This window comes from Eleutherodactylus coqui, unplaced genomic scaffold (assembly GCF_035609145.1).
Source record: "Eleutherodactylus coqui strain aEleCoq1 unplaced genomic scaffold, aEleCoq1.hap1 HAP1_SCAFFOLD_117, whole genome shotgun sequence".
NCBI classification, from domain to species: Eukaryota; Metazoa; Chordata; class Amphibia; order Anura; family Eleutherodactylidae; genus Eleutherodactylus; species Eleutherodactylus coqui.
This window is the reverse complement of record NW_027102100.1, coordinates 178,080-199,725: the sequence shown is the minus strand read 5'-3', so window position 1 is coordinate 199,725 and position 21,646 is coordinate 178,080. Positions and strand designations below refer to the sequence as shown.

The 21,646-nt window shown below is 56.7% G+C and overlaps 105 pseudogenes; all 105 read left to right on the top strand.

Annotated features, from left to right (window-relative positions):
- Window positions 1-8: 8 nt before the first annotated feature.
- LOC136597286 (5S ribosomal RNA) lies at window positions 9-127 on the top strand (annotated as a pseudogene).
- Window positions 128-207: 80 nt separating this feature from the next.
- LOC136595776 (5S ribosomal RNA) lies at window positions 208-326 on the top strand (annotated as a pseudogene).
- Window positions 327-406: 80 nt separating this feature from the next.
- On the top strand, window positions 407-525 carry LOC136595775 (5S ribosomal RNA; annotated as a pseudogene).
- Window positions 526-605: 80 nt separating this feature from the next.
- On the top strand, window positions 606-724 carry LOC136596475 (5S ribosomal RNA; annotated as a pseudogene).
- Window positions 725-804: 80 nt separating this feature from the next.
- Window positions 805-923, top strand: LOC136597205 (5S ribosomal RNA; annotated as a pseudogene).
- Window positions 924-1,003: 80 nt separating this feature from the next.
- Window positions 1,004-1,122, top strand: LOC136597094 (5S ribosomal RNA; annotated as a pseudogene).
- An 80-nt stretch (window positions 1,123-1,202) lies between these two features.
- Window positions 1,203-1,321, top strand: LOC136595773 (5S ribosomal RNA; annotated as a pseudogene).
- Window positions 1,322-1,401: 80 nt separating this feature from the next.
- On the top strand, window positions 1,402-1,520 carry LOC136597132 (5S ribosomal RNA; annotated as a pseudogene).
- An 80-nt stretch (window positions 1,521-1,600) lies between these two features.
- Window positions 1,601-1,719, top strand: LOC136597204 (5S ribosomal RNA; annotated as a pseudogene).
- An 80-nt stretch (window positions 1,720-1,799) lies between these two features.
- On the top strand, window positions 1,800-1,918 carry LOC136595771 (5S ribosomal RNA; annotated as a pseudogene).
- Window positions 1,919-1,998: 80 nt separating this feature from the next.
- On the top strand, window positions 1,999-2,117 carry LOC136595770 (5S ribosomal RNA; annotated as a pseudogene).
- Window positions 2,118-2,396: 279 nt separating this feature from the next.
- Window positions 2,397-2,515, top strand: LOC136597138 (5S ribosomal RNA; annotated as a pseudogene).
- An 80-nt stretch (window positions 2,516-2,595) lies between these two features.
- On the top strand, window positions 2,596-2,714 carry LOC136595769 (5S ribosomal RNA; annotated as a pseudogene).
- An 80-nt stretch (window positions 2,715-2,794) lies between these two features.
- On the top strand, window positions 2,795-2,913 carry LOC136595768 (5S ribosomal RNA; annotated as a pseudogene).
- A 279-nt stretch (window positions 2,914-3,192) lies between these two features.
- Window positions 3,193-3,311, top strand: LOC136595766 (5S ribosomal RNA; annotated as a pseudogene).
- Window positions 3,312-3,391: 80 nt separating this feature from the next.
- On the top strand, window positions 3,392-3,510 carry LOC136595765 (5S ribosomal RNA; annotated as a pseudogene).
- Window positions 3,511-3,590: 80 nt separating this feature from the next.
- On the top strand, window positions 3,591-3,709 carry LOC136596753 (5S ribosomal RNA; annotated as a pseudogene).
- Window positions 3,710-3,789: 80 nt separating this feature from the next.
- On the top strand, window positions 3,790-3,908 carry LOC136595764 (5S ribosomal RNA; annotated as a pseudogene).
- An 80-nt stretch (window positions 3,909-3,988) lies between these two features.
- Window positions 3,989-4,107, top strand: LOC136596538 (5S ribosomal RNA; annotated as a pseudogene).
- Window positions 4,108-4,187: 80 nt separating this feature from the next.
- Window positions 4,188-4,306, top strand: LOC136597503 (5S ribosomal RNA; annotated as a pseudogene).
- Window positions 4,307-4,386: 80 nt separating this feature from the next.
- Window positions 4,387-4,505, top strand: LOC136595736 (5S ribosomal RNA; annotated as a pseudogene).
- Window positions 4,506-4,585: 80 nt separating this feature from the next.
- On the top strand, window positions 4,586-4,704 carry LOC136595763 (5S ribosomal RNA; annotated as a pseudogene).
- Window positions 4,705-4,784: 80 nt separating this feature from the next.
- On the top strand, window positions 4,785-4,903 carry LOC136597285 (5S ribosomal RNA; annotated as a pseudogene).
- An 80-nt stretch (window positions 4,904-4,983) lies between these two features.
- LOC136595762 (5S ribosomal RNA) lies at window positions 4,984-5,102 on the top strand (annotated as a pseudogene).
- Window positions 5,103-5,182: 80 nt separating this feature from the next.
- On the top strand, window positions 5,183-5,301 carry LOC136596698 (5S ribosomal RNA; annotated as a pseudogene).
- An 80-nt stretch (window positions 5,302-5,381) lies between these two features.
- On the top strand, window positions 5,382-5,500 carry LOC136597001 (5S ribosomal RNA; annotated as a pseudogene).
- An 80-nt stretch (window positions 5,501-5,580) lies between these two features.
- Window positions 5,581-5,699, top strand: LOC136597042 (5S ribosomal RNA; annotated as a pseudogene).
- An 80-nt stretch (window positions 5,700-5,779) lies between these two features.
- Window positions 5,780-5,898, top strand: LOC136595759 (5S ribosomal RNA; annotated as a pseudogene).
- Window positions 5,899-5,978: 80 nt separating this feature from the next.
- On the top strand, window positions 5,979-6,097 carry LOC136595758 (5S ribosomal RNA; annotated as a pseudogene).
- Window positions 6,098-6,177: 80 nt separating this feature from the next.
- On the top strand, window positions 6,178-6,296 carry LOC136595757 (5S ribosomal RNA; annotated as a pseudogene).
- An 80-nt stretch (window positions 6,297-6,376) lies between these two features.
- LOC136596887 (5S ribosomal RNA) lies at window positions 6,377-6,495 on the top strand (annotated as a pseudogene).
- Window positions 6,496-6,575: 80 nt separating this feature from the next.
- LOC136597198 (5S ribosomal RNA) lies at window positions 6,576-6,694 on the top strand (annotated as a pseudogene).
- An 80-nt stretch (window positions 6,695-6,774) lies between these two features.
- LOC136595756 (5S ribosomal RNA) lies at window positions 6,775-6,893 on the top strand (annotated as a pseudogene).
- Window positions 6,894-6,973: 80 nt separating this feature from the next.
- Window positions 6,974-7,092, top strand: LOC136595755 (5S ribosomal RNA; annotated as a pseudogene).
- Window positions 7,093-7,371: 279 nt separating this feature from the next.
- Window positions 7,372-7,490, top strand: LOC136597137 (5S ribosomal RNA; annotated as a pseudogene).
- An 80-nt stretch (window positions 7,491-7,570) lies between these two features.
- LOC136595754 (5S ribosomal RNA) lies at window positions 7,571-7,689 on the top strand (annotated as a pseudogene).
- An 80-nt stretch (window positions 7,690-7,769) lies between these two features.
- On the top strand, window positions 7,770-7,888 carry LOC136595753 (5S ribosomal RNA; annotated as a pseudogene).
- A 279-nt stretch (window positions 7,889-8,167) lies between these two features.
- On the top strand, window positions 8,168-8,286 carry LOC136597558 (5S ribosomal RNA; annotated as a pseudogene).
- An 80-nt stretch (window positions 8,287-8,366) lies between these two features.
- On the top strand, window positions 8,367-8,485 carry LOC136595752 (5S ribosomal RNA; annotated as a pseudogene).
- An 80-nt stretch (window positions 8,486-8,565) lies between these two features.
- LOC136596740 (5S ribosomal RNA) lies at window positions 8,566-8,684 on the top strand (annotated as a pseudogene).
- Window positions 8,685-8,764: 80 nt separating this feature from the next.
- Window positions 8,765-8,883, top strand: LOC136595751 (5S ribosomal RNA; annotated as a pseudogene).
- Window positions 8,884-8,963: 80 nt separating this feature from the next.
- Window positions 8,964-9,082, top strand: LOC136596537 (5S ribosomal RNA; annotated as a pseudogene).
- Window positions 9,083-9,162: 80 nt separating this feature from the next.
- On the top strand, window positions 9,163-9,281 carry LOC136597502 (5S ribosomal RNA; annotated as a pseudogene).
- Window positions 9,282-9,361: 80 nt separating this feature from the next.
- LOC136595723 (5S ribosomal RNA) lies at window positions 9,362-9,480 on the top strand (annotated as a pseudogene).
- An 80-nt stretch (window positions 9,481-9,560) lies between these two features.
- LOC136595749 (5S ribosomal RNA) lies at window positions 9,561-9,679 on the top strand (annotated as a pseudogene).
- Window positions 9,680-9,759: 80 nt separating this feature from the next.
- On the top strand, window positions 9,760-9,878 carry LOC136597284 (5S ribosomal RNA; annotated as a pseudogene).
- An 80-nt stretch (window positions 9,879-9,958) lies between these two features.
- On the top strand, window positions 9,959-10,077 carry LOC136595747 (5S ribosomal RNA; annotated as a pseudogene).
- Window positions 10,078-10,157: 80 nt separating this feature from the next.
- On the top strand, window positions 10,158-10,276 carry LOC136596697 (5S ribosomal RNA; annotated as a pseudogene).
- An 80-nt stretch (window positions 10,277-10,356) lies between these two features.
- On the top strand, window positions 10,357-10,475 carry LOC136597000 (5S ribosomal RNA; annotated as a pseudogene).
- An 80-nt stretch (window positions 10,476-10,555) lies between these two features.
- On the top strand, window positions 10,556-10,674 carry LOC136597041 (5S ribosomal RNA; annotated as a pseudogene).
- An 80-nt stretch (window positions 10,675-10,754) lies between these two features.
- LOC136595746 (5S ribosomal RNA) lies at window positions 10,755-10,873 on the top strand (annotated as a pseudogene).
- Window positions 10,874-10,953: 80 nt separating this feature from the next.
- LOC136595745 (5S ribosomal RNA) lies at window positions 10,954-11,072 on the top strand (annotated as a pseudogene).
- An 80-nt stretch (window positions 11,073-11,152) lies between these two features.
- LOC136595744 (5S ribosomal RNA) lies at window positions 11,153-11,271 on the top strand (annotated as a pseudogene).
- Window positions 11,272-11,351: 80 nt separating this feature from the next.
- On the top strand, window positions 11,352-11,470 carry LOC136596885 (5S ribosomal RNA; annotated as a pseudogene).
- Window positions 11,471-11,550: 80 nt separating this feature from the next.
- LOC136595743 (5S ribosomal RNA) lies at window positions 11,551-11,669 on the top strand (annotated as a pseudogene).
- An 80-nt stretch (window positions 11,670-11,749) lies between these two features.
- Window positions 11,750-11,868, top strand: LOC136595742 (5S ribosomal RNA; annotated as a pseudogene).
- Window positions 11,869-11,948: 80 nt separating this feature from the next.
- On the top strand, window positions 11,949-12,067 carry LOC136597039 (5S ribosomal RNA; annotated as a pseudogene).
- An 80-nt stretch (window positions 12,068-12,147) lies between these two features.
- Window positions 12,148-12,266, top strand: LOC136595741 (5S ribosomal RNA; annotated as a pseudogene).
- Window positions 12,267-12,346: 80 nt separating this feature from the next.
- Window positions 12,347-12,465, top strand: LOC136597011 (5S ribosomal RNA; annotated as a pseudogene).
- An 80-nt stretch (window positions 12,466-12,545) lies between these two features.
- Window positions 12,546-12,664, top strand: LOC136595740 (5S ribosomal RNA; annotated as a pseudogene).
- An 80-nt stretch (window positions 12,665-12,744) lies between these two features.
- On the top strand, window positions 12,745-12,863 carry LOC136595738 (5S ribosomal RNA; annotated as a pseudogene).
- Window positions 12,864-12,943: 80 nt separating this feature from the next.
- LOC136597237 (5S ribosomal RNA) lies at window positions 12,944-13,062 on the top strand (annotated as a pseudogene).
- An 80-nt stretch (window positions 13,063-13,142) lies between these two features.
- On the top strand, window positions 13,143-13,261 carry LOC136597115 (5S ribosomal RNA; annotated as a pseudogene).
- Window positions 13,262-13,341: 80 nt separating this feature from the next.
- LOC136597160 (5S ribosomal RNA) lies at window positions 13,342-13,460 on the top strand (annotated as a pseudogene).
- Window positions 13,461-13,540: 80 nt separating this feature from the next.
- LOC136597267 (5S ribosomal RNA) lies at window positions 13,541-13,659 on the top strand (annotated as a pseudogene).
- An 80-nt stretch (window positions 13,660-13,739) lies between these two features.
- LOC136596501 (5S ribosomal RNA) lies at window positions 13,740-13,858 on the top strand (annotated as a pseudogene).
- An 80-nt stretch (window positions 13,859-13,938) lies between these two features.
- Window positions 13,939-14,057, top strand: LOC136596324 (5S ribosomal RNA; annotated as a pseudogene).
- Window positions 14,058-14,137: 80 nt separating this feature from the next.
- On the top strand, window positions 14,138-14,256 carry LOC136595711 (5S ribosomal RNA; annotated as a pseudogene).
- An 80-nt stretch (window positions 14,257-14,336) lies between these two features.
- LOC136597348 (5S ribosomal RNA) lies at window positions 14,337-14,455 on the top strand (annotated as a pseudogene).
- An 80-nt stretch (window positions 14,456-14,535) lies between these two features.
- LOC136595737 (5S ribosomal RNA) lies at window positions 14,536-14,654 on the top strand (annotated as a pseudogene).
- Window positions 14,655-14,734: 80 nt separating this feature from the next.
- Window positions 14,735-14,853, top strand: LOC136595699 (5S ribosomal RNA; annotated as a pseudogene).
- An 80-nt stretch (window positions 14,854-14,933) lies between these two features.
- LOC136595735 (5S ribosomal RNA) lies at window positions 14,934-15,052 on the top strand (annotated as a pseudogene).
- Window positions 15,053-15,132: 80 nt separating this feature from the next.
- On the top strand, window positions 15,133-15,251 carry LOC136596959 (5S ribosomal RNA; annotated as a pseudogene).
- Window positions 15,252-15,331: 80 nt separating this feature from the next.
- LOC136595734 (5S ribosomal RNA) lies at window positions 15,332-15,450 on the top strand (annotated as a pseudogene).
- An 80-nt stretch (window positions 15,451-15,530) lies between these two features.
- On the top strand, window positions 15,531-15,649 carry LOC136597418 (5S ribosomal RNA; annotated as a pseudogene).
- Window positions 15,650-15,729: 80 nt separating this feature from the next.
- On the top strand, window positions 15,730-15,848 carry LOC136596482 (5S ribosomal RNA; annotated as a pseudogene).
- An 80-nt stretch (window positions 15,849-15,928) lies between these two features.
- Window positions 15,929-16,047, top strand: LOC136597203 (5S ribosomal RNA; annotated as a pseudogene).
- Window positions 16,048-16,127: 80 nt separating this feature from the next.
- Window positions 16,128-16,246, top strand: LOC136597298 (5S ribosomal RNA; annotated as a pseudogene).
- An 80-nt stretch (window positions 16,247-16,326) lies between these two features.
- LOC136595732 (5S ribosomal RNA) lies at window positions 16,327-16,445 on the top strand (annotated as a pseudogene).
- Window positions 16,446-16,525: 80 nt separating this feature from the next.
- On the top strand, window positions 16,526-16,644 carry LOC136596905 (5S ribosomal RNA; annotated as a pseudogene).
- Window positions 16,645-16,724: 80 nt separating this feature from the next.
- On the top strand, window positions 16,725-16,847 carry LOC136597461 (5S ribosomal RNA; annotated as a pseudogene).
- An 80-nt stretch (window positions 16,848-16,927) lies between these two features.
- On the top strand, window positions 16,928-17,046 carry LOC136595731 (5S ribosomal RNA; annotated as a pseudogene).
- Window positions 17,047-17,126: 80 nt separating this feature from the next.
- On the top strand, window positions 17,127-17,245 carry LOC136595730 (5S ribosomal RNA; annotated as a pseudogene).
- An 80-nt stretch (window positions 17,246-17,325) lies between these two features.
- On the top strand, window positions 17,326-17,444 carry LOC136595729 (5S ribosomal RNA; annotated as a pseudogene).
- Window positions 17,445-17,524: 80 nt separating this feature from the next.
- Window positions 17,525-17,643, top strand: LOC136596884 (5S ribosomal RNA; annotated as a pseudogene).
- An 80-nt stretch (window positions 17,644-17,723) lies between these two features.
- LOC136595728 (5S ribosomal RNA) lies at window positions 17,724-17,842 on the top strand (annotated as a pseudogene).
- An 80-nt stretch (window positions 17,843-17,922) lies between these two features.
- LOC136595726 (5S ribosomal RNA) lies at window positions 17,923-18,041 on the top strand (annotated as a pseudogene).
- Window positions 18,042-18,121: 80 nt separating this feature from the next.
- LOC136597106 (5S ribosomal RNA) lies at window positions 18,122-18,240 on the top strand (annotated as a pseudogene).
- Window positions 18,241-18,320: 80 nt separating this feature from the next.
- On the top strand, window positions 18,321-18,439 carry LOC136595725 (5S ribosomal RNA; annotated as a pseudogene).
- An 80-nt stretch (window positions 18,440-18,519) lies between these two features.
- Window positions 18,520-18,638, top strand: LOC136595724 (5S ribosomal RNA; annotated as a pseudogene).
- Window positions 18,639-18,718: 80 nt separating this feature from the next.
- Window positions 18,719-18,837, top strand: LOC136595722 (5S ribosomal RNA; annotated as a pseudogene).
- Window positions 18,838-18,917: 80 nt separating this feature from the next.
- LOC136596958 (5S ribosomal RNA) lies at window positions 18,918-19,036 on the top strand (annotated as a pseudogene).
- An 80-nt stretch (window positions 19,037-19,116) lies between these two features.
- LOC136596263 (5S ribosomal RNA) lies at window positions 19,117-19,235 on the top strand (annotated as a pseudogene).
- An 80-nt stretch (window positions 19,236-19,315) lies between these two features.
- On the top strand, window positions 19,316-19,434 carry LOC136595721 (5S ribosomal RNA; annotated as a pseudogene).
- An 80-nt stretch (window positions 19,435-19,514) lies between these two features.
- LOC136596992 (5S ribosomal RNA) lies at window positions 19,515-19,633 on the top strand (annotated as a pseudogene).
- Window positions 19,634-19,713: 80 nt separating this feature from the next.
- LOC136597739 (5S ribosomal RNA) lies at window positions 19,714-19,832 on the top strand (annotated as a pseudogene).
- Window positions 19,833-19,912: 80 nt separating this feature from the next.
- LOC136595720 (5S ribosomal RNA) lies at window positions 19,913-20,031 on the top strand (annotated as a pseudogene).
- An 80-nt stretch (window positions 20,032-20,111) lies between these two features.
- LOC136595719 (5S ribosomal RNA) lies at window positions 20,112-20,230 on the top strand (annotated as a pseudogene).
- Window positions 20,231-20,310: 80 nt separating this feature from the next.
- LOC136597159 (5S ribosomal RNA) lies at window positions 20,311-20,429 on the top strand (annotated as a pseudogene).
- Window positions 20,430-20,509: 80 nt separating this feature from the next.
- On the top strand, window positions 20,510-20,628 carry LOC136597266 (5S ribosomal RNA; annotated as a pseudogene).
- Window positions 20,629-20,708: 80 nt separating this feature from the next.
- LOC136597006 (5S ribosomal RNA) lies at window positions 20,709-20,827 on the top strand (annotated as a pseudogene).
- Window positions 20,828-20,907: 80 nt separating this feature from the next.
- On the top strand, window positions 20,908-21,026 carry LOC136597347 (5S ribosomal RNA; annotated as a pseudogene).
- An 80-nt stretch (window positions 21,027-21,106) lies between these two features.
- LOC136595718 (5S ribosomal RNA) lies at window positions 21,107-21,225 on the top strand (annotated as a pseudogene).
- An 80-nt stretch (window positions 21,226-21,305) lies between these two features.
- On the top strand, window positions 21,306-21,424 carry LOC136596921 (5S ribosomal RNA; annotated as a pseudogene).
- Window positions 21,425-21,504: 80 nt separating this feature from the next.
- Window positions 21,505-21,623, top strand: LOC136596957 (5S ribosomal RNA; annotated as a pseudogene).
- The last annotated feature ends 23 nt before the right edge of the window (window positions 21,624-21,646 follow it).

Sequence of the window (21,646 nt, the reverse complement as noted above, 5' to 3'; positions counted from 1 at the left end):
GAGGAGCTGTCAACGGGCATTCTAAGCTGAATGTGCCTGCGCTCGTCAGATCGCGGCCGCCAGCCAGCTTGAGGCCTGGCAAGTACCAGTATGGGTGACCGGCTGGGAATCCCAGGTCCCGTTGACTTTTAAGGCCGTGAGTAGGTTTCTTTCCTTTTCGGAGGTGCGTTCGCACTGCAGAAAGCCCATAGGAAAGGAGGAGGAGCTGTCAACGGGCATTCTAAGCTGAATGTGCCTGCTCTCGTCAGATCGCGGCCGCCAGCCAGCTTGAGGCCTGGCAAGTACCAGTATGGGTGACCGGCTGGGAATCCCAGGTCCCGTTGACTTTTAAGGCCGTGAGTAGGTTTCTTTCCTTTTCGGAGGTGCGTTCGCACTGCAGAAAGCCCATAGGAAAGGAGGAGGAGCTGTCAACGGGCATTCTAAGCTGAATGTGCCTGCTCTCGTCAGATCGCGGCCGCCAGCCAGCTTGAGGCCTGGCAAGTACCAGTATGGGTGACCGGCTGGGAATCCCAGGTCCCGTTGACTTTTAAGGCCGTGAGTAGGTTTCTTTCCTTTTCGGAGGTGCGTTCGCACTGCAGAAAGCCCATAGGAAAGGAGGAGGAGCTGTCAACGGGAATTCTAAGCTGAATGCGCCTGCTCTCGTCAGATCGCGGCCGCCAGCCAGCTTGAGGCCTGGCAAGTACCAGTATGGGTGACCGGCTGGGAATCCCAGGTCCCGTTGACTTTTAAGGCCGTGAGTAGGTTTCTTTCCTTTTCGGAGGTGCGTTCGCACTGCAGAAAGCCCATAGGAAAGGAGGAGGAGCTGTCAATGGACATTCTAAGCTGAATGTGCCTGCTCTCGTCAGATCGCGGCCGCCAGCCAGCTTGAGGCCTGGCAAGTACCAGTATGGGTGACCGGCTGGGAATCCCAGGTCCCGTTGACTTTTAAGGCCGTGAGTAGGTTGCTTTCCTTTTCGGAGGTGCGTTCGCACTGCAGAAAGCCCATAGGAAAGGAGGAGGAGCTGTCAACGGGCATTCTAAGCTGAATGTGCCTGCTCTCGTCAGATCACGGCCGCCAGCCAGCTTGAGGCCTGGCAAGTACCAGTATGGGTGACCGGCTGGGAATCCCAGGTCCCGTTGACTTTTAAGGCCGTGAGTAGGTTTCTTTCCTTTTCGGAGGTGCGTTCGCACTGCAGAAAGCCCATAGGAAAGGAGGAGGAGCTGTCAACGGGCATTCTAAGCTGAATGTGCCTGCTCTCGTCAGATCGCGGCCGCCAGCCAGCTTGAGGCCTGGCAAGTACCAGTATGGGTGACCGGCTGGGAATCCCAGGTCCCGTTGACTTTTAAGGCCGTGAGTAGGTTTCTTTCCTTTTTGGAGGTGCGTTCGCACTGCAGAAAGCCCATAGGAAAGGAGGAGGAGCTCTCAACGGGCATTCTAAGCTGAATGTGCCTGCTCTCGTCAGATCGCGGCCGCCAGCCAGCTTGAGGCCTGGCAAGTACCAGTATGGGTGACCGGCTGGGAATCCCAGGTCCCGTTGACTTTTAAGGCCGTGAGTAGGTTGCTTTCCTTTTCGGAGGTGCGTTCGCACTGCAGAAAGCCCATAGGAAAGGAGGAGGAGCTGTCAATGGACATTCTAAGCTGAATGTGCCTGCTCTCGTCAGATCGCGGCCGCCAGCCAGCTTGAGGCCTGGCAAGTACCAGTATGGGTGACCGGCTGGGAATCCCAGGTCCCGTTGACTTTTAAGGCCGTGAGTAGGTTGCTTTCCTTTTCGGAGGTGCGTTCGCACTGCAGAAAGCCCATAGGAAAGGAGGAGGAGCTGTCAACGGGCATTCTAAGCTGAATGTGCCTGCTCTCGTCAGATCGCGGCCGCCAGCCAGCTTGAGGCCTGGCAAGTACCAGTATGGGTGACCGGCTGGGAATCCCAGGTCCCGTTGACTTTTAAGGCCGTGAGTAGGTTTCTTTCCTTTTCGGAGGTGCGTTCGCACTGCAGAAAGCCCATAGGAAAGGAGGAGGAGCTGTCAACGGGCATTCTAAGCTGAATGTGCCTGCTCTCGTCAGATCGCGGCCGCCAGCCAGCTTGAGGCCTGGCAAGTACCAGTATGGGTGACCGGCTGGGAATCCCAGGTCCCGTTGACTTTTAAGGCCGTGAGTAGGTTTCTTTCCTTTTTGGAGGTGCGTTCGCACTGCAGAAAGCCCATAGGAAAGGAGGAGGAGCTCTCAACGGGCATTCTAAGCTGAATGTGCCTGCTCTCGTCAGATCGCGGCCGCCAGCCAGCTTGAGGCCTGGCAAGTACCAGTATGGGTGACCGGCTGGGAATCCCATGTCCCGTTGAATTTTAAGGCCGTGAGTAGGTTGCTTTCCTTTTCGGAGGTGCGTTCGCACTGCAGAAAGCCCATAGGAAAGGAGGAGGAGCTGTCAACGGGCATTCTAAGCTGAATGTGCCTGCTCTCGTCAGATCGCGGCCGCCAGCCAGCTTGAGGCCTGGCAAGTACCAGTATGGGTGACCGGCTGGAAATCCCAGGTCCCGTTGACTTTTAAGGCCGTGAGTAGGTTTCTTTCCTTTTCGGAGGTGCGTTCACACTGCAGAAAGCCCATAGGAAAGGAGGAGGAGCTGTCAACGGGCATTCTAAGCTGAATGTGCCTGCTCTCGTCAGATCGCGGCCGCCAGCCAGCTTGAGGCCTGGCAAGTACCAGTATGGGTGACCGGCTGGGAATCCCAGGTCCCGTTGACTTTTAAGGCCGTGAGTAGGTTTCTTTCCTTTTTGGAGGTGCGTTCGCACTGCAGAAAGCCCATAGGAAAGGAGGAGGAGCTGTCAACGGGCATTCTAAGCTGAATGTGCCTGCTCTCGTCAGATCGCGGCCGCCAGCCAGCTTGAGGCCTGGCAAGTACCAGTATGGGTGACCGGCTGGGAATCCCAGGTCCCGTTGACTTTTAAGGCCGTGAGTAGGTTTCTTTCCTTTTCGGAGGTGCGTTCGCACTGCAGAAAGCCCGTAGGAAAGGAGGAGGAGCTGTCAACGGGCATTCTAAGCTGAATGTGCCTGCTCTCGACAGATCGCGGCCGCCAGCCAGCTTGAGGCGTGGCAAGTACCAGTATGGGTGACCGGCTGGGAATCCCAGGTCCCATTGACTTTTAAGGCCGTGAGTAGTTTGCTTTCCTTTTCGGAGGTGCGTTCGCACTGCAGAAAGCCCATAGGAAAGGAGGAGGAGCTGTCAACGGGCATTCTAAGCTGAATGTGCCTGCTCTCGTCAGATCGCGGCCGCCAGCCAGCTTGAGGCCTGGCAAGTACCAGTATGGGTGACCGGCTGGGAATCCCAGGTCCCGTTGACTTTTAAGGCCGTGAGTAGGTTTCTTTCCTTTTCGGAGGTGCGTTCACACTGCAGAAAGCCCATAGGAAAGGAGGAGGAGCTGTCAACGGGCATTCTAAGCTGAATGTGCCTGCTCTCGTCAGATCGCGGCCGCCAGCCAGCTTGAGGCCTGGCAAGTACCAGTATGGGTGACCGGCTGGGAATCCCAGGTCCCGTTGACTTTTAAGGCCGTGAGTAGGTTTCTTTCCTTTTCGGAAGTGCGTTCGCACTGCAGAAAGCCCATAGGAAAGGAGGAGGAGCTGTCAACGGGCATTCTAAGCTGAATGTGCCTGCTCTCGTCAGATCGCGGCCGTCAGCCAGCTTGAGGCCTGGCAAGTACCAGTATGGGTGACCGGCTGGGAATCCCAGGTCCCGTTGACTTTTAAGGCCGTGAGTAGGTTTCTTTCCTTTTCGGAGGTGCGTTCGCACTGCAGAAAGCCCATAGGAAAGGAGGAGGAGCTGTCAACGGGCATTCTAAGCTGAATGTGCCTGCTCTCGTCAGATCGCGGCCGCCAGCCAGCTTGAGGCCTGGCAAGTACCAGTATGGGTGACCGGCTGGGAATCCCAGGTCCCGTTGACTTTTAAGGCCGTGAGTAGGTTTCTTTCCTTTTCGGAGGTGCGTTCGCACTGCAGAAAGCCCATAGGAAAGGAGGAGGAGCTGTCAACGGGCATTCTAAGCTGAATGTGCCTGCTCTCGTCAGATCGCGGCCGCCAGCCAGCTTGAGGCCTGGCAAGTACCAGTGTGGGTGACCGGCTGGGAATCCCAGGTCCCGTTGACTTTTAAGGCCGTGAGTAGGTTTCTTTCCTTTTCGGAGGTGCGTTCGCACTGCAGAAAGCCCATAGGAAAGGAGGAGGAGCTGTCAACGAGCATTCTAAGCTGAATGTGCCTGCTCTCGTCAGATCGCGGCCGCCAGCCTGCTTGAGGCCTGGCAAGTACCAGTATGGGTGACCGGCTGGGAATCCCAGGTCCCGTTGACTTTTAAGGCCGTGAGTAGGTTGCTTTCCTTTTCGGAGGTGCGTTCGCACTGCAGAAAGCCCATAGGAAAGGAGGAGGAGCTGTCAACGGGCATTCTAAGCTGAATGTACCTGCTCTCGTCAGATCGCGGCCGCCAGCCAGCTTGAGGCCTGGCAAGTACCAGTATGGGTGACCGGCTGGGAATCCCAGGTCCCGTTGACTTTTAAGGCCGTGAGTAGGTTTCTTTCCGTTTCGGAGGTGCGTTCGCACTGCAGAAAGCCCATAGGAAAGGAGGAGGAGCTGTCAACGGGCATTCTAAGCTGAATGTGCCTGCTCTCGTCAGATCGCGGCCGCCAGCCAGCTTGAGGCCTGGCAAGTACCAGTATGGGTGACCGGCTGGGAATCCCAGGTCCCGTTGACTTTTAAGGCCGTGAGTAGGTTGCTTTCCTTTTCGGAGGTGCGTTCGCACTGCAGAAAGCCCATAGGAAAGGAGGAGGAGCTGTCAACGGGCATTCTAAGCTGAATGTGCCTGCGCTCGTCAGATCGCGGCCGCCAGCCAGCTTGAGGCCTGGCAAGTACCAGTATGGGTGACCGGCTGGGAATCCCAGGTCCCGTTGACTTTTAAGGCCGTGAGTAGGTTTCTTTCCTTTTCGGAGGTGCGTTCGCACTGCAGAAAGCCCATAGGAAAGGAGGAGGAGCTGTCAACGGGCATTCTAAGCTGAATGTGCCTGCTCTCGTCAGATCGCGGCCGCCAGCCAGCTTGAGGCCTGGCAAGTACCAGTATGGGTGACCGGCTGGGAATCCCAGGTCCCGTTGACTTTTAAGGCCGTGAGTAGGTTTCTTTCCGTTTCGGAGGTGCGTTCGCACTGCAGAAAGCCCATAGGAAAGGAGGAGGAGCTGTCAACGGGCATTCTAAGCTGAATGTGCCTGCTCTCGTCAGATCGCGGCCGCCAGCCAGTTTGAGGCCTGGCAAGTACCAGTATGGGTGACCGGCTGGGAATCCCAGGTCCCGTTGACTTTTAAGGCCGTGAGTAGGTTTCTTTCCTTTTCGGAGGTGCGTTCGCACTGCAGAAAGCCCATAGGAAAGGAGGAGGAGCTGTCAACGGGCATTCTAAGCTGAATGTGCCTGCTCTCGTCAGATCGTGGCCGCAAGCCAGCTTGAGGCCTGGCAAGTACCAGTATGGGTGACCGGCTGGGAATCCCAGGTCCCGTTGACTTTTAAGCCCGTGAGTAGGTTTCTTTCCTTTTCGGAGGTGCGTTCGCACTGCAGAAAGCCCATAGGAAAGGAGGAGGAGCTGTCAACGGGCATTCTAAGCTGAATGTGCCTGCTCTCGTCAGATTGCGGCCGCCAGCCAGCTTGAGGCCTGGCAAGTACCAGTATGGGTGACCGGCTGGGAATCCCAGGTCCCGTTGACTTTTAAGGCCGTGAGTAGGTTTCTTTCCTTTTCGGAGGTGCGTTCGCACTGCAGAAAGCCCATAGGAAAGGAGGAGGAGCTGTCAACGGGCATTCTAAGCTGAATGTGCCTGCTCTCGTCAGATCGCGGCCGCCAGCCAGCTTGAGGCCTGGCAAGTACCAGTATGGGTGACCGGCTGGGAATCCCAGGTCCCGTTGACTTTTAAGGCCGTGAGTAGGTTTCTTTCCTTTTCGGAGGTGCGTTCGCACTGCAGAAAGCCCATAGGAAAGGAGGAGGAGCTGTCAACGGGCATTCTAAGCTGAATGTGCCTGCTCTCGTCAGATCGCGGCCGCCAGCCAGCTTGAGGCCTGGCAAGTACCAGTATGGGTGACCGGCTGGGAATCCCAGGTCCCGTTGACTTTTAAGGCCGTGAGTAGGTTTCTTTCCGTTTCGGAGGTGCGTTCGCACTGCAGAAAGCCCATAGGAAAGGAGGAGGAGCTGTCAACGGGCATTCTAAGCTGAATGTGCCTGCTCTCGTCAGATCGCGGCCGCCAGCCAGCTTGAGGCCTGGCAAGTACCAGTATGGGTGACCGGCTGGGAATCCCAGGTCCCGTTGACTTTTAAGGCCGTGAGTAGGTTTCTTTCCTTTTCGGAGGTGCGTTCGCACTGCAGAAAGCCCATAGGAAAGGAGGGGGAGCTGTCAACGGGCATTCTAAGCTGAATGTGCCTGCTCTCGTCAGATCGCGGCCGCCAGCCAGCTTGAGGCCTGGCAAGTACCAGTATGGTTGACCGGCTGGGAATCCCAGGTCCCGTTGACTTTTAAGGCCGTGAGTAGGTTTCTTTCCTTTTCGGAGGTGCGTTCGCACTGCAGAAAGCCCATAGGAAAGGAGGAGGAGCTGTCAATGGACATTCTAAGCTGAATGTGCCTGCTCTCGTCAGATCGCGGCCGCCAGCCAGCTTGAGGCCTGGCAAGTACCAGTATGGGTGACCGGCTGGGAATCCCAGGTCCCGTTGACTTTTAAGGCCGTGAGTAGGTTGCTTTCCTTTTCGGAGGTGCGTTCGCACTGCAGAAAGCCCATAGGAAAGGAGGAGGAGCTGTCAACGGGCATTCTAAGCTGAATGTGCCTGCTCTCGTCAGATCGCGGCCGCCAGCCAGCTTGAGGCCTGGCAAGTACCAGTATGGGTGACCGGCTGGGAATCCCAGGTCCCGTTGACTTTTAAGGCCGTGAGTAGGTTTCTTTCCTTTTCGGAGGTGCGTTCGCACTGCAGAAAGCCCATAGGAAAGGAGGAGGAGCTGTCAACGGGCATTCTAAGCTGAATGTGCCTGCTCTCGTCAGATCGCGGCCGCCAGCCAGCTTGAGGCCTGGCAAGTACCAGTATGGGTGACCGGCTGGGAATCCCAGGTCCCGTTGACTTTTAAGGCCGTGAGTAGGTTTCTTTCCTTTTTGGAGGTGCGTTCGCACTGCAGAAAGCCCATAGGAAAGGAGGAGGAGCTCTCAACGGGCATTCTAAGCTGAATGTGCCTGCTCTCGTCAGATCGCGGCCGCCAGCCAGCTTGAGGCCTGGCAAGTACCAGTATGGGTGACCGGCTGGGAATCCCATGTCCCGTTGAATTTTAAGGCCGTGAGTAGGTTGCTTTCCTTTTCGGAGGTGCGTTCGCACTGCAGAAAGCCCATAGGAAAGGAGGAGGAGCTGTCAACGGGCATTCTAAGCTGAATGTGCCTGCTCTCGTCAGATCGCGGCCGCCAGCCAGCTTGAGGCCTGGCAAGTACCAGTATGGGTGACCGGCTGGAAATCCCAGGTCCCGTTGACTTTTAAGGCCGTGAGTAGGTTTCTTTCCTTTTCGGAGGTGCGTTCACACTGCAGAAAGCCCATAGGAAAGGAGGAGGAGCTGTCAACGGGCATTCTAAGCTGAATGTGCCTGCTCTCGTCAGATCGCGGCCGCCAGCCAGCTTGAGGCCTGGCAAGTACCAGTATGGGTGACCGGCTGGGAATCCCAGGTCCCGTTGACTTTTAAGGCCGTGAGTAGGTTTCTTTCCTTTTTGGAGGTGCGTTCGCACTGCAGAAAGCCCATAGGAAAGGAGGAGGAGCTGTCAACGGGCATTCTAAGCTGAATGTGCCTGCTCTCGTCAGATCGCGGCCGCCAGCCAGCTTGAGGCCTGGCAAGTACCAGTATGGGTGACCGGCTGGGAATCCCAGGTCCCGTTGACTTTTAAGGCCGTGAGTAGGTTTCTTTCCTTTTCGGAGGTGCGTTCGCACTGCAGAAAGCCCGTAGGAAAGGAGGAGGAGCTGTCAACGGGCATTCTAAGCTGAATGTGCCTGCTCTCGACAGATCGCGGCCGCCAGCCAGCTTGAGGCGTGGCAAGTACCAGTATGGGTGACCGGCTGGGAATCCCAGGTCCCGTTGACTTTTAAGGCCGTGAGTAGTTTGCTTTCCTTTTCGGAGGTGCGTTCGCACTGCAGAAAGCCCATAGGAAAGGAGGAGGAGCTGTCAACGGGCATTCTAAGCTGAATGTGCCTGCTCTCGTCAGATCGCGGCCGCCAGCCAGCTTGAGGCCTGGCAAGTACCAGTATGGGTGACCGGCTGGGAATCCCAGGTCCCGTTGACTTTTAAGGCCGTGAGTAGGTTTCTTTCCTTTTCGGAGGTGCGTTCACACTGCAGAAAGCCCATAGGAAAGGAGGAGGAGCTGTCAACGGGCATTCTAAGCTGAATGTGCCTGCTCTCGTCAGATCGCGGCCGCCAGCCAGCTTGAGGCCTGGCAAGTACCAGTATGGGTGACCGGCTGGGAATCCCAGGTCCCGTTGACTTTTAAGGCCGTGAGTAGGTTTCTTTCCTTTTCGGAAGTGCGTTCGCACTGCAGAAAGCCCATAGGAAAGGAGGAGGAGCTGTCAACGGGCATTCTAAGCTGAATGTGCCTGCTCTCGTCAGATCGCGGCCGTCAGCCAGCTTGAGGCCTGGCAAGTACCAGTATGGGTGACCGGCTGGGAATCCCAGGTCCCGTTGACTTTTAAGGCCGTGAGTAGGTTTCTTTCCTTTTCGGAGGTGCGTTCGCACTGCAGAAAGCCCATAGGAAAGGAGGAGGAGCTGTCAACGGGCATTCTAAGCTGAATGTGCCTGCTCTCGTCAGATCGCGGCCGCCAGCCAGCTTGAGGCCTGGCAAGTACCAGTATGGGTGACCGGCTGGGAATCCCAGGTCCCGTTGACTTTTAAGGCCGTGAGTAGGTTTCTTTCCTTTTCGGAGGTGCGTTCGCACTGCAGAAAGCCCATAGGAAAGGAGGAGGAGCTGTCAACGGGCATTCTAAGCTGAATGTGCCTGCTCTCGTCAGATCGCGGCCGCCAGCCAGCTTGAGGCCTGGCAAGTACCAGTGTGGGTGACCGGCTGGGAATCCCAGGTCCCGTTGACTTTTAAGGCCGTGAGTAGGTTTCTTTCCTTTTCGGAGGTGCGTTCGCACTGCAGAAAGCCCATAGGAAAGGAGGAGGAGCTGTCAACGAGCATTCTAAGCTGAATGTGCCTGCTCTCGTCAGATCGCGGCCGCCAGCCTGCTTGAGGCCTGGCAAGTACCAGTATGGGTGACCGGCTGGGAATCCCAGGTCCCGTTGACTTTTAAGGCCGTGAGTAGGTTGCTTTCCTTTTCGGAGGTGCGTTCGCACTGCAGAAAGCCCATAGGAAAGGAGGAGGAGCTGTCAACGGGCATTCTAAGCTGAATGTACCTGCTCTCGTCAGATCGCGGCCGCCAGCCAGCTTGAGGCCTGGCAAGTACCAGTATGGGTGACCGGCTGGGAATCCCAGGTCCCGTTGACTTTTAAGGCCGTGAGTAGGTTTCTTTCCGTTTCGGAGGTGCGTTCGCACTGCAGAAAGCCCATAGGAAAGGAGGAGGAGCTGTCAACGGGCATTCTAAGCTGAATGTGCCTGCTCTCGTCAGATCGCGGCCGCCAGCCAGCTTGAGGCCTGGCAAGTACCAGTATGGGTGACCGGCTGGGAATCCCAGGTCCCGTTGACTTTTAAGGCCGTGAGTAGGTTGCTTTCCTTTTCGGAGGTGCGTTCGCACTGCAGAAAGCCCATAGGAAAGGAGGAGGAGCTGTCAACGGGCATTCTAAGCTGAATGTGCCTGCGCTCGTCAGATCGCGGCCGCCAGCCAGCTTGAGGCCTGGCAAGTACCAGTATGGGTGACCGGCTGGGAATCCCAGGTCCCGTTGACTTTTAAGGCCGTGAGTAGGTTTCTTTCCTTTTCGGAGGTGCGTTCGCACTGCAGAAAGCCCATAGGAAAGGAGGAGGAGCTGTCAACGGGCATTCTAAGCTGAATGTGCCTGCTCTCGTCAGATCGCGGCCGCCAGCCAGCTTGAGGCCTGGCAAGTACCAGTATGGGTGACCGGCTGGGAATCCCAGGTCCCGTTGACTTTTAAGGCCGTGAGTAGGTTTCTTTCCGTTTCGGAGGTGCGTTCGCACTGCAGAAAGCCCATAGGAAAGGAGGAGGAGCTGTCAACGGGCATTCTAAGCTGAATGTGCCTGCTCTCGTCAGATCGCGGCCGCCAGCCAGTTTGAGGCCTGGCAAGTACCAGTATGGGTGACCGGCTGGGAATCCCAGGTCCCGTTGACTTTTAAGGCCGTGAGTAGGTTTCTTTCCTTTTCGGAGGTGCGTTCGCACTGCAGAAAGCCCATAGGAAAGGAGGAGGAGCTGTCAACGGGCATTCTAAGCTGAATGTGCCTGCTCTCGTCAGATCGTGGCCGCAAGCCAGCTTGAGGCCTGGCAAGTACCAGTATGGGTGACCGGCTGGGAATCCCAGGTCCCGTTGACTTTTAAGCCCGTGAGTAGGTTTCTTTCCTTTTCGGAGGTGCGTTCGCACTGCAGAAAGCCCATAGGAAAGGAGGAGGAGCTGTCAACGGGCATTCTAAGCTGAATGTGCCTGCTCTCGTCAGATTGCGGCCGCCAGCCAGCTTGAGGCCTGGCAAGTACCAGTATGGGTGACCGGCTGGGAATCCCAGGTCCCGTTGACTTTTAAGGCCGTGAGTAGGTTTCTTTCCTTTTCGGAGGTGCGTTCGCACTGCAGAAAGCCCATAGGAAAGGAGGAGGAGCTGTCAACGGGCATTCTAAGCTGAATGTGCCTGCTCTCGTCAGATCGCGGCCGCCAGCCAGCTTGAGGCCTGGCAAGTACCAGTATGGGTGACCGGCTGGGAATCCCAGGTCCCGTTGACTTTTAAGGCCGTGAGTAGGTTTCTTTCCTTTTCGGAGGTGCGTTCGCACTGCAGAAAGCCCATAGGAAAGGAGGAGGAGCTGTCAACGGGCATTCTAAGCTGAATGTGCCTGCTCTCGTCAGATCGCGGCCGCCAGCCAGCTTGAGGCCTGGCAAGTACCAGTATGGGTGACCGGCTGGGAATCCCAGGTCCCGTTGACTTTTAAGGCCGTGAGTAGGTTTCTTTCCGTTTCGGAGGTGCGTTCGCACTGCAGAAAGCCCATAGGAAAGGAGGAGGAGCTGTCAACGGGCATTCTAAGCTGAATGTGCCTGCTCTCGTCAGATCGCGGCCGCCAGCCAGCTTGAGGCCTGGCAAGTACCAGTATGGGTGACCGGCTGGGAATCCCAGGTCCCGTTGACTTTTAAGGCCGTGAGTAGGTTTCTTTCCTTTTCGGAGGTGCGTTCGCACTGCAGAAAGCCCATAGGAAAGGAGGGGGAGCTGTCAACGGGCATTCTAAGCTGAATGTGCCTGCTCTCGTCAGATCGCGGCCGCCAGCCAGCTTGAGGCCTGGCAAGTACCAGTATGGTTGACCGGCTGGGAATCCCAGGTCCCGTTGACTTTTAAGGCCGTGAGTAGGTTTCTTTCCTTTTCGGAGGTGCGTTCGCACTGCAGAAAGCCCATAGGAAAGGAGGGGGAGCTGTCAACGGGCATTCTAAGCTGAATGTGCCTGCTCTCGTCAGATCGCGGCCGCCAGCCAGCTTGAGGCCTGGCAAGTACCAGTATGGGTGACCGGCTGGGAATCCCAGGTCCCGTTGACTTTTAAGGCCGTGAGTAGGTTTCTTTCCTTTTCGGAGGTGCGTTCGCACTGCAGAAAGCCCATAGGAAAGGAGGAGGAGCTGTCAACGGGCATTCTAAGCTGAATGTGCCTGCTCTCGTCAGATCGCGGCCGCCAGCCAGCTTGAGGCCTGGCAAGTACCAGTATGGGTGACCGGCTGGGAATCCCAGGTCCCGTTGACTTTTAAGCCCGTGAGTAGGTTTCTTTCCTTTTCGGAGGTGCGTTCGCACTGCAGAAAGCCCATAGGAAAGGAGGAGGAGCTGTCAACGGGCATTCTAAGCTGAATGTGCCTGCTCTCGTCAGATTGCGGCCGCCAGCCAGCTTGAGGCCTGGCAAGTACCAGTATGGGTGACCGGCTGGGAATCCCAGGTCCCGTTGACTTTTAAGGCCGTGAGTAGGTTTCTTTCCTTTTCGGAGGTGCGTTCGCACTGCAGAAAGCCCATAGGAAAGGAGGAGGAGCTGTCAACGGGCATTCTAAGCTGAATGTGCCTGCTCTCGTCAGATCGCGGCCGCCAGCCAGCTTGAGGCCTGGCAAGTACCAGTATGGGTGACCGGCTGGGAATCCCAGGTCCCGTTGACTTTTAAGGCCGTGAGTAGGTTTCTTTCCTTTTCGGAGGTGCGTTCGCACTGCAGAAAGCCCATAGGAAAGGAGGAGGAGCTGTCAACGGGCATTCTAAGCTGAATGTGCCTGCTCTCGTCAGATCGCGGCCGCCAGCCAGCTTGAGGCCTGGCAAGTACCAGTATGGGTGACCGTCTGGGAATCCCAGGTCCTGTTGACTTTTAAGGCCGTGAGTAGGTTTCTTTCCTTTTCGGAGGTGCGTTCGCACTGCAGAAAGCCCATAGGAAAGGAGGAGGAGCTGTCAACGGGCATTCTAAGCTGAATGTGCCTGCTCTCGTCAGATCGCGGCCGCCAGCCAGCTTGAGGCCTGGCAAGTACCAGTATGGGTGACCGGCTGGGAATCCCAGGTCCCGTTGACTTTTAAGGCCGTGAGTAGGTTTCTTTCCTTTTCGGAGGTGCGTTCGCACTGCAGAAAGCCCATAGGAAAGGAGGAGAAGCTGTCAACGGGCATTCTAAGCTGAATGTGCCTGCTCTCGTCAGATCGCGGCCGCCAGCCAGCTTGAGGCCTGGCAAGTACCAGTATGGGTGACCGGCTGGGAATCCCAGGTCCCGTTGACTTTTAAGGCCGTGAGTAGGTTTCTTTCCTTTTCGGAGGTGCGTTCGCACTGCAGAAAGCCCATAGGAAAGGAGGAGGAGCTGTCAACGGGCATTCTAAGCTGAATGTGCCTGCTCTCGTCAGATCGCGGCCGCCAGGCAGCTTGAGGCCTGGCAAGTACCAGTATGGGTGACCGGCTGGGAATCCCAGGTCCCGTTGACTTTTAAGGCCGTGAGTAGGTTTCTTTCCTTTTCGGAGGTGCGTTCGCACTGCAGAAAGCCCATAGGAAAGGAGGAGGAGCTGTCAACGGGCATTCTAAGCTGAATGTGCCTGCTCTCGTCAGATCGCGGCCGCCAGGCAGCTTGAGGCCTGGCAAGTACCAGTATGGGTGACCGGCTGGGAATCCCAGGTCCCGTTGACTTTTAAGGCCGTGAGTAGGTTTCTTTCCTTTTCGGAGGTGCGTTCGCACTGCAGAAAGCCCATAGGAAAGGAGGCGGAGCTGTCAACGGGCATTCTAAGCTGAATGTGCCTGCTCTTGTCAGATCGCGGCCGCCAGCCAGCTTGAGGCCTGGCAAGTACCAGTATGGGTGACCGGCTGGGAATCCCAGGTCCCGTTGACTTTTAAGGCCGTGAGTAGGTTGCTTTCCTTTTCGGAGGTGCGTTCGCACTGCAGAAAGTCCATAGGAAAGGAGGAGGAGCTGTCAACGGGCATTCTAAGCTGAATGTGCCTGCTCTCGTCAGATCGCGGCCGCCAGCCAGCTTGAGGCCTGGCAAGTACCAGTATGGGTGACCGGCTGGGCATCCCAGGTCCCGTTGACTTTTAAGGCCGTGAGCAGGTTGCTTTCCTTTTCGGAGGTGCGTTCGCACTGCAGAAAGCCCATAGGAAAGGAGGAGGAGCTGTCAACGGGCATTCTAAGCTGAATGTGCCTGCTCTCGTCAGATCGCGGCCACCAGCCAGCTTGAGGCCTGGCAAGTACCAGTATGGGTGACCGGCTGGGAATCCCAGGTCCTGTTGACTTTTAAGGCCGTGAGTAGGTTTCTTTCCTTTTCGGAGGTGCGTTCGCACTGCAGAAAGCCCATAGGAAAGGAGGAGGAGCTGTCAACGGGCATTCTAAGCTGAATGTGCCTGCTCTCATCAGATCGCGGCCGCCAGCCAGCTTGAGGCCTGGCAAGTACCAGTATGGGTGACCGGCTGGGAATCCCAGGTCCCGTTGACTTTTAAGGCCGTGAGTAGGTTGCTTTCCTTTTCGGAGGTGCGTTCGCACTGCAGAAAGCCCATAGGAAAGGAGGAGGAGCTGTCAACGGGCATTCTAAGCTGAATGTACCTGCTCTCGTCAGATCGCGGCCGCCAGCCAGCTTGAGGCCTGGCAAGTACCAGTATGGGTGACCGGCTGGGAATCCCAGGTCCCGTTGACTTTTAAGGCCGTGAGTAGGTTTCTTTCCGTTTCGGAGGTGCGTTCGCACTGCAGAAAGCCCATAGGAAAGGAGGAGGAGCTGTCAACGGGCATTCTAAGCTGAATGTGCCTGCTCTCGTCAGATCGCGGCCGCCAGCCAGCTTGAGGCCTGGCAAGTACCAGTATGGGTGACCGGCTGGGAATCCCATGTCCCGTTGACTTTTAAGGCCGTGAGTAGGTTGCTTTCCTTTTCGGAGGTGCGTTCGCACTGCAGAAAGCCCATAGGAAAGGAGGAGGAGCTGTCAACGGGCATTCTAAGCTGAATGTGCCTGCTCTCGTCAGATCGCGGCCGCCAGCCAGCTTGAGGCCTGGCAAGTACCAGTATGGGTGACCGGCTGGGAATCCCAGGTCCCGTTGACTTTTAAGGCCGTGAGTAGGTTTCTTTCCTTTTCGGAGGTGCGTTCGCACTGCAGAAAGCCCATAGGAAAGGAGGAGGAGCTGTCAACGGGCATTCTAAGCTGAATGTACCTGCTCTCGTCAGATCGCGGCCGCCAGCCAGCTTGAGGCCTGGCAAGTACCAGTATGGGTGACCGGCTGGGAATCCCAGGTCCCGTTGACTTTTAAGGCCGTGAGTAGGTTTCTTTCCTTTTCGGAGGTGCGTTCGCACTGCAGAAAGCCCATAGGAAAGGAGGAGGAGCTGTCAACGGGCATTCTAAGCTGAATGTGCCTGCTCTCGTCAGATCGCGGCCGCCAGCCAGCTTGAGGCCTGGCAAGTACCAGTATGGGTGACCGGCTGGGAATCCCAGGTCCCGTTGACTTTTAAGGCCGTGAGTAGGTTGCTTTCCTTTTCGGAGGTGCGTTCGCACTGCAGAAAGCCCATAGGAAAGGAGGAGGAGCTGTCAACGGGCATTCTAAGCTGAATGTGCCTGCTCTCGTCAGATCGTGGCCGCCAGCCAGCTTGAGGCCTGGCAAGTACCAGTATGGGTGACCGGCTGGGAATCCCAGGTCCCGTTGACTTTTAAGGCCGTGAGTAGGTTTCTTTCCTTTTCGGAGGTGCGTTCGCACTGCAGAAAGCCCATAGGAAAGGAGGAGGAGCTGTCAACGGGCATTCTAAGCTGAATGTGCCTGCTCTCGTCAGATCGCGGCCGCCAGCCAGCTTGAGGCCTGGCAAGTACCAGTATGGGTGACCGGCTGGGAATCCCAGGTCCCGTTGACTTTTAAGGCCGTGAGTAGGTTTCTTTCCTTTTCGGAGGTGCGTTCGCACTGCAGAAAGCCCATAGGAAAGGAGGAGGAGCTGTCAACGGGCATTCTAAGCTGAATGTGCCTGCTCTCGTCAGATCGCGGCCGCCAGCCAGCTTGAGGCCTGGCAAGTACCAGTATGGGTGACCGGCTGGGAATCCCAGTTCCCGTTGACTTTTAAGGCCGTGAGTAGGTTGCTTTCCTTTTCGGAGGTGCGTTCGCACTGCAGAAAGCCCATAGGAAAGGAGGAGGAGCTGTCAACGGGAATTCTAAGCTGAATGCGCCTGCTCTCGTCAGATCGCGGCCGCCAGCCAGCTTGAGGCCTGGCAAGTACCAGTATGGGTGACCGGCTGGGAATCCCAGGTCCCGTTGACTTTTAAGGCCGTGAGTAGGTTTCTTTCCTTTTCGGAGGTGCGTTCGCACTGCAGAAAGCCCATAGGAAAGGAGGAGGAGCTGTCAATGGACATTCTAAGCTGAATGTGCCTGCTCTCGTCAGATCGCGGCCGCCAGCCAGCTTGAGGCCTGGCAAGTACCAGTATGGGTGACCGGCTGGGAATCCCAGGTCCCGTTGACTTTTAAGGCCGTGAGTAGGTTGCTTTCCTTTTCGGAGGTGCGTTCGCACTGCAGAAAGCCCATAGGAAAGGAGGAGGAGCTGTCAACGGGCATTCTAAGCTGAATGTGCCTGCTCTCGTCAGATCACGGCCGCCAGCCAGCTTGAGGCCTGGCAAGTACCAGTATGGGTGACCGGCTGGGAATCCCAGGTCCTGTTGACTTTTAAGGCCGTGAGTAGGTTTCTTTCCTTTTCGGAGGTGCGTTCGCACTGCAGAAAGCCCATAGGAAAGGAGGAGGAGCTGTCAACGGGCATTCTAAGCTGAATGTGCCTGCTCTCGTCAGATCGCGGCCGCCAGCCAGCTTGAGGCCTGGCAAGTACCAGTATGGGTGACCGGCTGGGAATCCCAGGTCCCGTTGACTTTTAAGGCCGTGAGTAGGTTTCTTTCCGTTTCGGAGGTGCGTTCGCACTGCAGAAAGCCCATAGGAAAGGAGGAGGAGCTGTCAACGGGCATTCTAAGCTGAATGTGCCTGCTCTCGTCAGAAAGCGGCCGCCAGCCAGCTTGAGGCCTGGCAAGTACCAGTATGGGTGACCGGCTGGGAATCCCAGGTCCCGTTGACTTTTAAGGCCGTGAGTAGGTTGCTTTCGTTTTCGGAGGTGCGTTCGCACTGCAGAAAGCCCATAGGAAAGGAGGAGGAGCTGTCAACGGGCATTCTAAGCTGAATGTGCCTGCTCTCGTCAGATCGCGGCCGCCAGCCAGCCAGCTTGAGGCCTGGCAAGTACCAGTATGGGTGACCGGCTGGGAATCCCAGGTCCCGTTGACTTTTAAGGCCGTGAGTAGGTTTCTTTCCTTTTCGGAGGTACGTTTGCACTGCAGAAAGCCCATAGGAAAGGAGGAGGAGCTGTCAACGGGCATTCTAAGCTGAATGTGCCTGCTCTCGTCAGATCGCGGCCGCCAGCCAGCTTGAGGCCTGGCAAGTACCAGTATGGGTGACCGGCTGGGAATCCCAGGTCCCGTTGACTTTTAAGGCCGTGAGTAGGTTTCTTTCCTTTTCGGAGGTGCGTTCGCACTGCAGAAAGCCCATAGGAAAGGAGGAGGAGCTGTCAACGGGCATTCTAAGCTGAATGTGCCTGCTCTCGTCAGATCGCGGCCGCCAGCCAGCTTGAGGCCTGGCAAGTACCAGTATGGGTGACCGGCTGGGAATCCCAGGTCCCGTTGACTTTTAAGGCCGTGAGTAGGTTTCTTTCCGTTTCGGAGGTGCGTTCGCACTGCAGAAAGCCCATAGGAAAGGAGGAGGAGCTGTCAACGGGCATTCTAAGCTGAATGTGCCTGCTCTCGTCAGATCGCGGCCGCCAGCCAGCTTGAGGCCTGGCAAGTACCAGTATGGGTGACCGGCTGGGAATCCCAGGTCCCGTTGACTTTTAAGGCCGTGAGTAGGTTTCTTTCCTTTTCGGAGGTGCGTTCGCACTGCAGAAAGCCCATAGGAAAGGAGGGGGAGCTGTCAACGGGCATTCTAAGCTGAATGTGCCTGCTCTCGTCAGATCGCGGCCGCCAGCCAGCTTGAGGCCTGGCAAGTACCAGTATGGTTGACCGGCTGGGAATCCCAGGTCCCGTTGACTTTTAAGGCCGTGAGTAGGTTTCTTTCCTTTTCGGAGGTGCGTTCGCACTGCAGAAAGCCCATAGGAAAGGAGGGGGAGCTGTCAACGGGCATTCTAAGCTGAATGTGCCTGCTCTCGTCAGATCGCGGCCGCCAGCCAGCTTGAGGCCTGGCAAGTACCAGTATGGGTGACCGGCTGGGAATCCCAGGTCCCGTTGACTTTTAAGGCCGTGAGTAGGTTTCTTTCCTTTTCGGAGGTGCGTTCGCACTGCAGAAAGCCCATAGGAAAGGAGGAGGAGCTGTCAACGGGCATTCTAAGCTGAATGTGCCTGCTCTCGTCAGATCGCGGCCGCCAGCCAGCTTGAGGCCTGGCAAGTACCAGTATGGGTGACCGGCTGGGAATCCCAGGTCCCGTTGACTTTTAAGGCCGTGAGTAGGTTCCTTTCCTTTTCGGAGGTGCGTTCGCACTGCAGAAAGCCCATAGGAAAGGAGGCGGAGCTGTCAACAGGCATTCTAAGCTGAATGTGCCTGCTCTCGTCAGATCGCGGCCGCCAGCCAGCTTGAGGCCTGGCAAGTACCAGTATGGGTGACCGGCTGGGAATCCTAGGTCCTGTTGACTTTTAAGGCCGTGAGTAGGTTTCTTTCCTTTTCGAGGGTGCGTTCGCACTGCAGAAAGCCCATAGGAAAGGAGAAGGCACTGTCAACGGGCATTCTAAGCTGAATGTGCCTGCTCTCGTCAGATCGCGGCCGCCAGCCAGCTTGAGGCCTGGCAAGTACCAGTATGGGTGACCGGCTGGGAATCCCAGGTCCCGTTGACTTTTAAGGCCGTGAGTAGGTTTCTTTCCTTTTCGGAGGTGCGTTCGCACTGCAGAAAGCCCATAGGAAAGGAGGAGGAGCTGTCAACGGGCATTCTAAGCTGAATGTGCCTGCTCTCGTCAGATCGCGGCCGCCAGCCAGCTTGAGGCCTGGCAAGTACCAGTATGGGTGACCGGCTGGGAATCCCAGGTCCCGTTGACTTTTAAGGCCGTGAGTAGGTTTCTTTCCTTTTCGGAGGTGCGTTCGCACTGCAGAAAGCCCATAGGAAAGGAGGAGGAGCTGTCAACGGGCATTCTAAGCTGAATGTGCCTGCTCTCGTCAGATCGCGGCCGCCAGCCAGCTTGAGGCCTGGCAAGTACCAGTATGGGTGACCGGCTGGGAATCCCAGGTCCCGTTGACTTTTAAGGCCGTGAGTAGGTTTCTTTCCTTTTCGGAGGTGCGTTCGCACTGCAGAAAGCCCATAGGAAAGGAGGAGGAGCTGTCAACGGGCATTCTAAGCTGAATGTGCCTGCTCTCGTCAGATCGTGGCCGCCAGCCAGCTTGAGGCCTGGCAAGTACCAGTATGGGTGACCGGCTGGGAATCCCAGGTCCCGTTGACTTTTAAGGCCGTGAGTAGGTTTCTTTCCTTTTCGGAGGTGCGTTCGCACTGCAGAAAGCCCATAGGAAAGGAGGAGGAGCTGTCAACGGGCATTCTAAGCTGAATGTGCCTGCTCTCGTCAGATCGCGGCCGCCAGCCAGCTTGAGGCCTGGCAAGTACCAGTATGGGTGACCGTCTGGGAATCCCAGGTCCCGTTGACTTTTAAGGCCGTGAGTAGGTTTCTTTCCTTTTCGGAGGTGCGTTCGCACTGCAGAAAGCCCATAGGAAAGGAGGAGGAGCTGTCAACGGGCATTCTAAGCTGAATGTGCCTGCTCTCGTCAGATCGCGGCCGCCAGCCAGCTTGAGGCCTGGCAAGTACCAGTATGGGTGACCGGCTGGGAATCCCAGGTCCCGTTGACTTTTAAGGCCGTGAGTAGGTTTCTTTCCTTTTCGGAGGTGCGTTCGCACTGCAGAAAGCCCATAGGAAAGGAGGAGGAGCTGTCAACGGGCATTCTAAGCTGAATGTGCCTGCTCTCGTCAGATCGCGGCCGCCAGGCAGCTTGAGGCCTGGCAAGTACCAGTATGGGTGACCGGCTGGGAATCCCAGGTCCCGTTGACTTTTAAGGCCGTGAGTAGGTTCCTTTCCGTTTCGGAGGTGCGTTCGCACTGCAGAAAGCCCATAGCAAAGGGGGAGGAGCTGTCAACGGGCATTCTAAGCTGAATGTGCCTGCTCTCGTCAGATCGCAGCCGCCAGCCAGCTTGAGGCCTGGCAAGTACCAGTATGGGTGACCGGCTGGGAATCCCAGGTCCCGTTGACTTTTAAGGCCGTGAGTAGGTTGCTTTCCTTTTCGGAGGTGCGTTCGCACTGCAGAAAGCCCATAGGAAAGGAGGAGGAGCTGTCAACGGGCATTCTAAGCTGAATGTGCCTGCTCTCGTCAGATCGCGGCCGCCAGCCAGCTTGAGGCCTGGCAAGTACCAGTATGGGTGACCGGCTGGGAATCCCAGGTCCCGTTGACTTTTAAGGCCGTGAGTAGGTTTCTTTCCTTTTTGGAGGTGCGTTCGCACTGCAGAAAGCCCATAGGAAAGGAGGAGGAGCTGTCAACGGGCATTCTAAGCTGAATGTGCCTGCTCTCGTCAGATCGCGGCCGCCAGCCAGCTTGAGGCCTGGCAAGTACCAGTATGGGTGACCGGCTGGGAATCCCAGGTCCCGTTGACTTTTAAGGCCGTGAGTAGGTTTCTTTCCTTTTCGGAGGTGCGTTCGCACTGCAGAAAGCCCATAGGAAAGGAGGCGGAGCTGTCAACGGGCATTCTAAGCTGAATGTGCCTGCTCTTGTCAGATCGCGGCCGCCAGCCAGCTTGAGGCCTGGCAAGTACCAGTATGGGTGACCGGCTGGGAATCCCAGGTCCCGTTGACTTTTAAGGCCGTGAGTAGGTTGCTTTCCTTTTCGGAGGTGCGTTCGCACTGCAGAAAGCCCATAGGAAAGGAGGAGGAGCTGTCAACGGGCATTCTAAGCTGAATGTGCCTGCTCTCGTCAGATCGCGGCCGCCAGCCAGCTTGAGGCCTGGCAAGTACCAGTATGGGTGACCGGCTGGGCATCCCAGGTCCCGTTGACTTTTAAGGCCGTGAGTAGGTGTCTTTCCTTTTCGGAGGTGCGTTCACACTGCAGAAAGCCCATAGGAAAGGAGGAGGAGCTGTCAACGGGCATTCTAAGCTGAATGTGCCTGCTCTCGTCAGATCGCGGCCACCAGCCAGCTTGAGTCCTGGCAAGTACCAGTATGGGTGACCGGCTGGGAATCCCAGGTCCCGTTGACTTTTAAGGCCGTGAGTAGGTTTCTTTCCTTTTCGGAAGTGCGTTCGCACTGCAGAAAGCCCATAGGAAAGGAGGAGGAGCTGTCAACGGGCATTCTAAGCTGAATGTGCCTGCTCTCGTCAGATCGCGGCCGCCAGCCAGCTTGAGGCCTGGCAAGTACCAGTATGGGTGACCGGCTGGGAATCCCATGTCCCGTTGACTTTTAAGGCCGTGAGTAGGTTGCTTTCCTTTTCGGAGGTGCGTTCGCACTGCAGAAAGCCCATAGGAAAGGAGGAGGAGCTGTCAACGGGCATTCTAAGCTGAATGTGCCTGCTCTCGTCAGATCGCGGCCGCCAGCCAGCTTGAGGCCTGGCAAGTACCAGTATGGGTGACCGGCTGGGAATCCCAGGTCCCGTTGACTTTTAAGGCCGTGAGTAGGTTTCTTTCCTTTTCGGAGGTGCGTTCGCACTGCAGAAAGCCCATAGGAAAGGAGGAGGAGCTGTCAACGGGCATTCTAAGCTGAATGTACCTGCTCTCGTCAGATCGCGGCCGCCAGCCAGCTTGAGGCCTGGCAAGTACCAGTATGGGTGACCGGCTGGGAATCCCATGTCCCGTTGACTTTTAAGGCCGTGAGTAGGTTGCTTTCCTTTTCGGAGGTGCGTTCGCACTGCAGAAAGCCCATAGGAAAGGAGGAGGAGTTGTCAACGGGCATTCTAAGCTGAATGTGCCTGCTCTCGTCAGATCGTGGCCGCCAGCCAGCTTGAGGCCTGGCAAGTACCAGTATGGGTGACCGGCTGGGAATCCCAGGTCCCGTTGACTTTTAAGGCCGTGAGTAGGTTTCT